Below are 11554 nucleotides of genomic sequence, written 5' to 3'. Positions count from 1 at the left end.
ATTATATGGACCCAACCCTACACTCGTAAATTAGTAGGACAGTTTTGTTTTATTTCCCCTTCTTTCTTTTACTTTTTTTTTATATATTTGATAGTTTGCTTTGTTTTTTGGTCTCACACAGTCACTAGTTCTTTTTATTTTATTTTATTCTTGTCCATTTTTCCTCTTTCTTACTCCTTTTTTTTCTTTTTTTTCCTTTTTCAGTTGGTTTTTTTCTTTGATTATATACTAGTTAGCTTTTGTATCTTGTCTTGTTACTTTATTTGTGTTTGTTTGCTCCTCCCCCCACCCCTCTTACAAACTTTTCCACTCTAACCTATCTACTCTCTTCCCTCAAAACATTTTCCCTTACTATATCTCCTTGTTTAACATTCAAAGTATTTCATATCTCCATACTTAAATACTCTACTAACTACAAGAATCCTACTATTTAACTCTCTCTCATTCTCAACAAGATATTACCTTATCATACTTAAATTCTTACTCAACCTAAACATATCCTCTACCTAACCTAGTTCCTGTACCCATCACCCTGGCTCCTCCCCCATCACCCAACCCTCAACATTGGAAAAAGCACTGCTGACCTGCTGATACCTCTAAATTCCTAATACAAATATTGGATTAAATATAATACTCACAAACGATAGGTAAGACATCAGAAAAACAGGACTAAGAATGCTGAAAATACGAGAACCAGGAATAATGAAGAGACAACAGAAATCACAAATAACAGCAACAGAAATAATGAAAACTGACCTACAAGAAATGCAAGAAGGGGAGTTCAGAATCTTGATCTGCAATATGATGAAAGGCTTTAAAACAAGTCTACAGAAAATGAAAGAGGAAATAGAAACACTAAGAAAGAATCAGAGAGAGGTCAGGAATAAAAGGAAAGAGTCAATAAATGATATGAAGACAGCAATAGAAAGAAATTCTGGAAAATTAGATGAAATGAAAAGTAGAATATCACTGTTAGAAGACAGTTTATTCAAAACCAAAAACACAGTCAACAGCATACAAAAGTCAGTACGGCAACAAAACCTAAACACCCAGAAACTATGGTACAATATGAAGTATCCTAATGTATGGATAAAAGGCATTGAAGAAGGGATAGAAGTACATACCAAGGGCATCTGTAATCTCTTCAAAGAAATAATTTCAGAGAATTTTCCAAACATGGAAAGAGACTTGGATCTTCACATTTAGGAGACATACAGAACACCACTAAGATAAGATCAAAGAAGAACGTCCCCATGTCATATAATAATCAAAATGACCAACATAGATGTCAAGGAAAGAATCTTAAAAGCAGTGAGAACAAAAGAAGGGGTGACATATACAGGCAAAACAATAAGAATCATTCCATATTATACATCCCAAGTCATGAATGCCAGGACAGACTGGTATAATGTGATCCAGACACTGGAAGAAAACAACTTCCAACCAAAACTGCTATATCCAGCAACTATTATTCAAAATTTATGGAGAAACAAAAGTGTTTCAAGACAAGCAGAACCTCAAAAACTTCATGAATTCTAAGCCAACACTAAAGAAATACTTAAAGAAATAAACCATAAAGAAGAGAAAAGAAGCAGACTCCATAACCAGAGAAGAGATGAAGTTGATCAGCAGGGCATCTAAGTAAGAAGAAAAAATACTATAACCAACAGAAAATAGAACACAAAATGATAGGAAACAAACAACATATTTCAATAATAACACTGAACATCAAAGGACTTAACTCTCCAATCAAAAGACACAGACTGGCAATGTGGATTAAAAAATATAATCCAAATATATGCTGTTTGCAAGAAACTCACCTTACAGAAAAAGACATTCACAGACTGAAAGTGAAATGATGGAAAAAGATATATCATGCCAATGGGGACCACAAACAGATAGGAGTAGCAACACTGATAGCCAACAAAACAGACTTTAAGCTAAAACACATTAGAAGAGACAAAGAAGGGCACTTCCTTTTATTAAAAGGAACAATTGACCAAGAAGATATAATGATAGTAAATGTTTATGCCCTGAATGTGGGTGCAGCCACATTTGTAAACCAAACTCTCTTGGACATTAGATCTCAAATAGACCCAAATACAATAATAGTGGGAGACTTCAATACACCTCTCACACCACTGGATAGACCTTCAAGGCAAAAGATGAGTAAAGACTCTTCAGAACTAATGAAAACTGTAAACCAAATGGACTTGATAGACATATACAGAATATTTCAACCAGGAACAACAGAATAAACATTCTTCTAAGCAGCCCATGGTACCTTCTTCAAAATAGATCACATTCTGGGGCACAAAGAAAGCACTAGCAAATTCAAAAGATGTAATATAATTCCCTTCATCTTTTCAGACCATAATGGAATGAAAGTAGAAATCAACAATAGGAAACCAAAAAAACTATTTAAATACATGGAGATTGAATGATACACTCTTGAACGACGAGTGGGTAAGAGGGGAAATCAGGGGAGAAATAAAGAAATTTATGGAATTAAATGAAAATAGAGAAAAAACTTACCAAAATCTATGGGACACTTTGAAGGCAGTGTGAGAGGAAAGTTGATAGCATTGAGTGCCCACATAAGAAGTACAGAAAGCCACCAAGCAAAGAACATAATGACACAACTCAAGGACCTAGAAAGATTGCAACAGTCTAATCCCAAAGCCAGCAGAAGGCAAGAAATTAATAAAATCAGAGCAGAAATAAATGAAATAAAGAACAAAACACAATTCAAAGAATCAACAAAACAGAAAGCTGGTTCTTTGAGAAGATTAATAGGATTGACAAACCCCTGGCCAACCTAATCAAAAGAAAGAGAGAATCAATTCAAATTATTAAAATCAGAAATGAAAAAGAAGACATCACCACAGATAGAGGGGAAATTCAAAGGATTATCAGAAACTATTTTGAGAATCTATACACAAGCAGACTGGAAAACATGGAAGAAATCGGTAGATTTCTAAGCACATATAACCTACTTAAACTGAACCAGGAGGCCATAGAAAGCCTAAACCAACCAATAGCAAACAAAGAAATAGGAACAGCAATTAAAATTCTGACAACAAAAAAAAAGCCCAGGCCCTGATGGGTTCCCAGCTTAATTCTACAAATCTTTCAGTGAAGAACTAATACCAATACTTCACAACTTTTTCCAGGAAATTGAAAGAGATGGAATTTTCCCTAATTCCTTCTATGAAGCCAGTATCACATTAATCCCCAAACCAAATAAAGATACTTCAAGAAAGAAAAATTACAGACCAATATCCTTAGTGACTATAGATGCAAAAATTCTAAACAAAATACTAGCTATACACATTCAAAACCATATCAAAAGAATTATACACCATGACCAAATTGGTTTCATTCCAGAAAAGCAAGGCTGGTTCAACATACACAAATCATTGCATGTTATTCACCACATAAATAAAACTAAGAACAAAAACCACATGATCATATCAACAGATGCTGAAAAAGCATTTGACAAAATCCTACACCCATTTATGTTAAAAACATTGCATAAAATTGGAATAGACTGAACATATTTCAACATCATTAAGACTATATACAATGAACCCAAGGCCAACATTATATTGAATGGAGAAAACCTGCAAGAATTCCCTTTAAAATCAGGACCAAGACAAGGATGCCCATTATAACCATCCCTTTTCAATATAGTCCTTGAGACTCTTGCCACAGCAATAAGACAAGAGAAGGAATTCAAAGGAATTCAAATAGGAAGGAAGGAGCTAAAACTATCCTTATTTGTAGATGATATGATTCTTTATCTAGAAAATCCAGTGACCTCAACAAAAAGACTTTTGGAGCTGATTAACCAATTCAACAAAGTTGAAGGATACAAAATCAACCTAAAGAAATCAGTTGCTTTCCTTTATGCCAACAATGAATCCACACGAGAGAAATAAAGAAATCTATTTCATTTACTATAACCTCTAAACCAATAAAATGCCTAGGAATAAACCTAACCAAAGATGTAAAATACCTACAGAGAAAATTACAAAACATTAAAGAAAGAAACTGAAGAAGACTTTGGGAGATGGAAAGATCTCCCGTGCTCATGGATAGGCAGAGTAAATATCATCAAAATGGCCATTCTGCCAAAAGTGATCTATAGATTCAGTGCAATCCCATTAAAATACCAACAACTTTTCTCTTAGACATGGAAAAATCAGTTATGAATTTTTTATGGAGAAAAAAAAAGACCCAGAATAGCCAAAGCAATTCTCAGCAACAAGAACCAGGCAGGAGACATCACAATCCTGGACTTCAAATTATACTATAGAGCAATAGTAGTAAAAACAGCATGATATTGGCACAACAATAGGCAGACTGACCAGTGGAACAGAATAGAAGATACAGAAACAAACCCACACATCTATAGTTAATTGATCTTTGACAAAGGGGCCAAACTCATACACTGGAGAAAAGACAGCCTTTTCAATAAATGGTGCTGGGAGAATTGGCTATCCATTTGTAGAAAGTTGGATCTGAATCCTTACTTCTCACCATGCACAGGAATCAACTCGAGATGAATCAAAGACTTAGAAATTAGACTAGAGACTGTGAAGTTATTAGAGAAAGGCATAGGATCAACACTCCAACATATAGGCACAGGCAATAACTTTCTCAATAAGACTTCCAAAGTGCAGGAAATTAAAGCAAGAATTAATAAGTGGGATCTCATCAAACTAAAAAGTTTCTTCTCATCAAAGGAAACCATCAAGAACCTAAAGAGGAAGCCTACAGCATGGTGGAAGATCATTACCGGCCAGCACTCTGATAGGGGACCAATATCCAGAATATACAAAGAGCTCAAAAGACTCTACACTAGCAAACAAACAACCCAATCAATAAATGGGCAAGTAAAATGAATAGGCACTTCACAAAAGAAGAGATACAAATGGCCAATAGATACATGAAAAGATGTTCAACATCACTAGCCATTAGAGAGATGAAAATCAAAACTACACTGAGATTCCATCTAACTCCAATCAGAGTGGCAAGCATAACAAAAAAAAAAAAATCAAACAACAACAATTGCTGGCAAGAATGTGGGGAAAGAGGAACTCTTTTACACTGTTGGTGGGAGTGCAAACTAGTTCAGCCACTATGGAGATCAGTGTGGAGATTCCTTAGAAAACTGGGAATAGATCCACCATTTGATCCAGCTATACCACTCCTGGGTATCTTTCCAACAGGATTGAAATCAGAGAACTACAGTAACACATGCATTCCGGTGTTCATAGCAGCACAGTTTGTAATAGCCAAAATATGGAACCAACCTAGATCTCCATCAACAGATGAATGGATTTCAAAATTATGGAAAATACACACAATTGAATTCTATTCAGCTATGAAGAAGAATAAAATAATAGCATTTGCAAGAAGATGGAAGAAACTGGAAAACATTATGTTAAGTGAGATTAGTCAAGCACTAAAAGAAAAGGGACATATGTTTTCTCTAATATGCCCAAGCTAGGTTGTAGTGGTAATACCAGAGGGACTCCAGATAATGGAGGGGAAATCTCAGCAAAGCTAGAATGGAAGGATAGGAGAGGAAGAAAGTTGAGGTTGTTCAGTGGAGGAGCTACATACGAATATGTGTAATAGAATAAATATAACATGGTTAACCTAGACACTCTTTATTGGGAGGGGGAGGGAAGTGGGGGGGAAGACATGAAGCACAATCTAAATGTACACCATTATCAATATGTTCCACTTATAAATAAAATAAAATATGGAAAAAATCCCCAAAATGATGTCTGCACCAGTTATTCTGTAGAAAGAGGGAGCTGATAACTCCCAAGGCATAAGCCCTTAGGTTGTATAGAAACCAAGTGTCAGATAGGTGGTTGCCAAGTCTGTAAGATCCACCCTTGCATGAATAAGCATATAGTGAATATTAGCAAAAAATATTTTTCTTTTTCCTTCCTTCCTTCCTTCCTTCCTTCCTTCCTTCCTTCCTTTCACTCTTTCTTTCTTTCTTTCTTCTTTCTTCTTTTTTCTTTCATTCTTTTTCTTTTGTAATACTAGGAATTAAACCCAGAAACATTATAACTCTGAGCTATAGCCCCAGCCCTATCTTCTTTTTCTTTTTTAATTTGAAACAGGGTTTCATTAAGTTGTGGAGGGCCTCACTAAGTTACTGAGGCTGGCTCCAAACCTGCAATCCTCCTGTCTCAGCCTCCCAAGCACTGGGATTACAGGTGTATGCCACCACGCCTGGCCAAAGAAACAATTTGTAAGCATGGGGCCAACTTCTTGTCCATCCCACAGCAAAGATTTTAGTGGACATTGCCAAATGCCTAGATGTGTCGGTCAATGTTGTCTCCAGTTACCTAGCTGAGTGCTCAGTTTCTCTAAACCAGATAAAACTGTACATAGGGTAAGGTTTACACCCTGAGATCATCATCCCAGCCTTATGCATAGTCAGTCATTGTCCATTAACAAGAGCCCAGAGATTGCTGTGGATGTGATATAGTGATACTTCCTGTTGACTTTCTGTAGCGTAACATAACTAGATGCAAAAGTGCACAGGGCTGAGCACCAGAGGAGTCTCTGCTGGTGGCCGTTGTTGCATTCATTCAAGGAGTCTTTCCCTTAGCCTGGGTTTGAAATGCAACCCAGAAAAGACAGTAATCCCATGGTTGCTCTTGTAAATATTGATTTTTGAGCTGAAAATCGAGAATGATAATGCTGAAATCAGAGTCCAGGCAGTTAAAGATTACTGGACAATTGATCCTAAGTGGAATATTCTCTATGAACAATTTGAAAGTATCCATTATTCTGGAGCCAAAGTTGCCTTATATAACTCCCCACAGGAGATATGGCCATCTAGTAGTCTTCAGAGGGGAACATGCTCTGTGGAAGCCTAGTGCTTGCCTTCAGAGGACCAAAGGAGGACAGTGATGTGCTGCAGAGGCTCCATCTAGACCAGAGTGAATGCTTTGTCAGCAGATGTACTGGCTGCTGCCAGCTCTTTAAAAATACTCTGATTGGAGCCAGGCATAGTGGCCCACTTTGTAATCTCAGCATTTGGGAGGCTGAGACAGGAGGATCGAGGTTTGTGGCCAGTCTCAGCTTCTTAGTAAGTCCCTTTGTAACTCAATGAGATCCTGTTTCAAAACACAGAATAAAAAGTAGGGCTGGAGCTATAGTTTGGAGGTAGACTGCTCCTGGATTCCATCCCTAGTACAGAAAAAATAATAATAATTGGAAGAGAAAGGCATACTTTCTTTACTGAATGATCCCAAGCCAAGATTTGTGCCTGTATTCTCCACGATGGCACTGAACAGCTTATGAAAAAGACAGAAGAGAGCAGTTCTTCCAAGTTACCATCACAATTGTCAGGGCAACCATTAGGAATGATTTGGGGGTGGCAGGTGTCAGGCCCTTTGAGATGGAGCTTTCCAAGTATCTTCAAGATTACTTAATGATTACTCCAGAAAAGCAACAGCTGATTGGGACAGATGCTAAAACCTTGGAGATTATCATGTACCAGATCTGTGATGAACATCCACAGCAATCTGTGGGCTCAGCTTACTCAAGGGATCATGAGGTAGGGGGTGGACACCAAAATGAGGGCATTCCCCACAAGTGTGAGGCCTCTGGGTGGGAGCTGGTTGTGGTGTTGGTTGATGCTCTGAGGCTTATACAGATGAAATCACTGAGATGAAATCCCCTGCTCCACTGTGCCTGCTTCTCCAGGAGCTTATTAGGGCCAAAGTCAAGACCATTCTTCCTGGGAGGAATCCTACACAACACACAGGGGCTGAAAGGCTGGCCTCAGGTGGGCTTATTCTCCTTGCCATTGCTAATTGGTATTAATGAGGAAATAATAGAAATTATCCTACTCTGTTCTTATTAGAGTCCATTTAAATAAAACTAAAGACTTAGAGAAAATGCAAATCCAGTTATACTGTTTTCCTCCAACTCTCTTTCTCATCTCCCCTAAAACCTCATTGCTTTTAGATTAAAGCAAAATCTCCTTATCGTGACCAGCAAAGTGATGTGTGGCTATACCTGCCTCCCAGTCTCATCTTCCACTAGCTTACCAAGACCCTTAGATAGAAACCACTACTCTAAACAGCACTATACCTGGGAAATTCATGTACTCAGTCCATATAACTAGAACACCAGCAAGTCCTAGGCTTGTAAGCAACCACAGAGCTTGCACAGTTTACCTTCCCACATTCTTATGGCATCTCTAAGCATGAAAAATTTCATGGTTCTACCTGAGAATGGTGGTGCATGCCTGTAATCCTAGTACTTAGGAGGCTGAGAAAGGAGGATCACAGGTTCAAAGCAAGCCTGGGCAACTTAATGAGACCCTACTTCAAAAATTAAAAAAAAAAAAGGTCTGGGGATGTAGCTCAGTGGCAAAGTACTCCTGAGTTCAATCTTCAGTACTGTTAAAAAAAAATAATTATTATTTAATGGCTCTAAAAGTCAACTAGTTGGCAAAATCTGATCCACACAAGTTTTTTTATACCAATATGATATATGAATATAATGCACCAATAAAAAATTAAAAAAAGAACAGTGCTTGGCACATAGTAAACCCTAACAAAGTCAAGCCATTATTATAAAAATAGATATCACAATGTTTATTTAATAATTGTCAAGAAAAATAAACTGTTAAATACATTGGAATATTGACATTACTATGTATTGAAGGATGCTTTTTTTCCCCTTGTTACTAAGATACATAAGAAGCTTAACAAAAAAATAAAAATAAAAAAGGGAAAGTGACTTGCCCATGGTCACATAGTGCTGAATTCAAGGCAGGACCAAGATTTGAGCTTATATTTTCTCATTCCAGCCTCAAAATTTCTTTATTTTGCCATGCTATAGCAAAAGGTTGAGAAGAATTGTCTAAAATACAGGCTCAGCTTTGAGTGTGGCATCCTGCTCTGTGGGCTCTGGGTGGGTTGCTGTCTTTACATGTGTGGGGAAGGTTATTCTGTGTTTACTCCCTTATCAGTTGGATTTTAAGGGAAATGCACTTGGAATTTTCTAGGGAGAATAGTTTTGTTGGTCACAGTGTTGGGAACTCCCTATTGGCATTGATTAGGTAAGGGCCATGAGTTTGGAAAAGCCTCAGTGCACATCACAATCTCATATAGTAAGAAATTCCAGCATCCAAACTCATATTGAAGGTCTCAATGGACATTACATAAGTAAAAAACAAAAGCTGTTTAAAATGACATGATTAAGAACCTGGCTTCATTTTACCTATAAGTACAAACTATTTTTTGTACAGCTGTAATAGTTACTGAATTATTAGGTATGTATCTCCCAAATAAATTCAGAGAAATATTATATTTTTGTCAGAGCTTTATAAGAATTGTTTACCACCTTAGAAAATCATAATGTGATTTTACCTTGACTTCTCTTGCTGACATTACAATCTCTCCCCAGAATTGGGGGGTAGTAGCTTCCAGAAATTGACTCTTCACTCTTCTTTAACTTGATAATTTTGGATACCTGACAAACCTGGGGTATAATTATAATACACTGAACTTCATGCTGGGAAAAGCAACAGATTTAATAACATCATGCTCCACTAATAAAGAGCCTAGATTTTGGCTGAAATACTTGGTCGACCAGCTTGCTTCATTCAATTATCCAGAAACCTAGGTGACAAGCTTGAATTTGAAATGAAAATAGTTTAATTGGCTAGCACTCCACAAAGTCAGCTTGGTTTTCTTTCTTTTCTAGGAGAAAAGATGGGAAGTTGGGTCTAGATAAGACACTCTGTCACAGATTCATTTCAGCCTTGTGTCATAGCTTGTGTATTATTTAGAAGTAATTTAAGATTCCTATATATGGCAACACATATTGAAGCCTTCATTTCACCTACTGCACTTTCTCCCTAGGCTTCCCCATTCCAGTCTTTGTTTTGGAATGAAACTATTAAGCTGCAATATGAAGTTAAACACACTCGACAGCAAAAGGTGTGTGAATCAGCAGTTTGTAGCTGCCAAGAAAGGAGCGAGAGGGCTTTCAAATTCATGTTATTGATGTGAATTATTTTGAAGAATGTATGGTCGGCGGTTTCAGCGAACTTTGGCAAGGATCAGCAATTTACTGATGAGGGAAATAAACTAACAAACTGCATCCTGTTCTCTAAAGAGTCAGCAAAGCTGATCATTTGGTTATCAAAAGCAAAGAAGGCTAAGTAAGCTAAGAGTGATTCATAGAAAGGTCCCTATATTCAAACTCAGTTCATTGTCTCCAAAGGGCAGACCTCAGGTTCATAGTGAATGAACCTGCCAAATATTACAGCTGGGCTGCAATTTCTTAGAGTCTTTTTTTTTTTGCAACTTTTTTCCTTTGTAAGCCAGTAGAGTTCTTTTGTGACCATTGCTTTGCGATTATTTCTAAATACTATGATACTTGGAATCATTTCTAAAAATTATATCTGCATTATTTATTTCAGTCCTCCTCAGCAATTTTACATTTTATCTGAATATAAAATATTTAATATTGAGAATGTTTAAAATAAATAGGTCTACCTTCTGTAGACAAGGGCAGAAATAAATAGAAAGCATGTTAATAGCCCATCTCTTCCATCCCAGGGTAGAATAATGATGGATGAACTGCAGAGAACACTTTCCCCTGGGCACAGATGCAGCATAAGTGTGCGGCACAATGTTAACAGCTATTCCTAGACTGTGGCTTAGCTTTTAGGGAGCACAATATGTCAATCACGGGGAAAGCTAATAAAGAACTTGTTTCAAAGCATCTAAGGAGATGGACGGATTATCTATGCCCAGATGGTTTCCAGACTCAGAAGAGACATATAGCCCCCAGTCCTTCTGCCTATCAGACCAGGCAGAACCATTTTAAGGGGTTCCTCTCTTTTTCTCTAAAAGGAAAGGCTTATAGTTTATTCCAAGGGATGTAAACTTAACGACCCTTCTTCTGGCTGGACCTGTTGCCTACTACATATAGAATTATTTGTTGATTATGTTCTTTTGAACTGATGTTTATTTTCACAACTCTGCTTAAGCCTCTGCTTTTCAAAAGGAAGAAAAACTTTCTGCAGCAGGATATACTATAACTCAGAGTGAAATCTACCTTGCTTATTTTATTTTAACACTTAAATTTTGAGGATCCAAAACAAAGAGGATGCCTCCTTTATTATACAGTATTATAAAATATTAAGAGATCTTAAAATATGATATGTTCCACCCCAGACTTGGAGTTTACCCTCAACCCTCTCTTTATTTTACTTTTTCATTTTTAGAGCATGACTTTTAAAAAATTAAATTAGCTGGGGATGGTGGCACATGACTGTAATCCCAGTACTTGGAAGGCTAAGACAGAAGGATTACAGGTTCTAGGATAGCCTTAGCAGTGTAGGGAGACTACAAACTAGCAAGAATCTGTTTTATTAAAAAAAAAAAAAATTAGGAAGGACTGAGGAATAGCTCAGATGTTATAGCTCAGCCCTGGGTTCAATTCCTAGTATCAAATATTTGTATTTTAACGGATATATAAAAACAGAAAATTG

Source organism: Muscardinus avellanarius, assembly GCF_963383645.1.
Source record: "Muscardinus avellanarius genome assembly, chromosome: 2".
Taxonomy (NCBI): Eukaryota; Metazoa; Chordata; class Mammalia; order Rodentia; family Gliridae; genus Muscardinus; species Muscardinus avellanarius.
Note: the sequence above shows the minus strand (reverse complement) of the source record.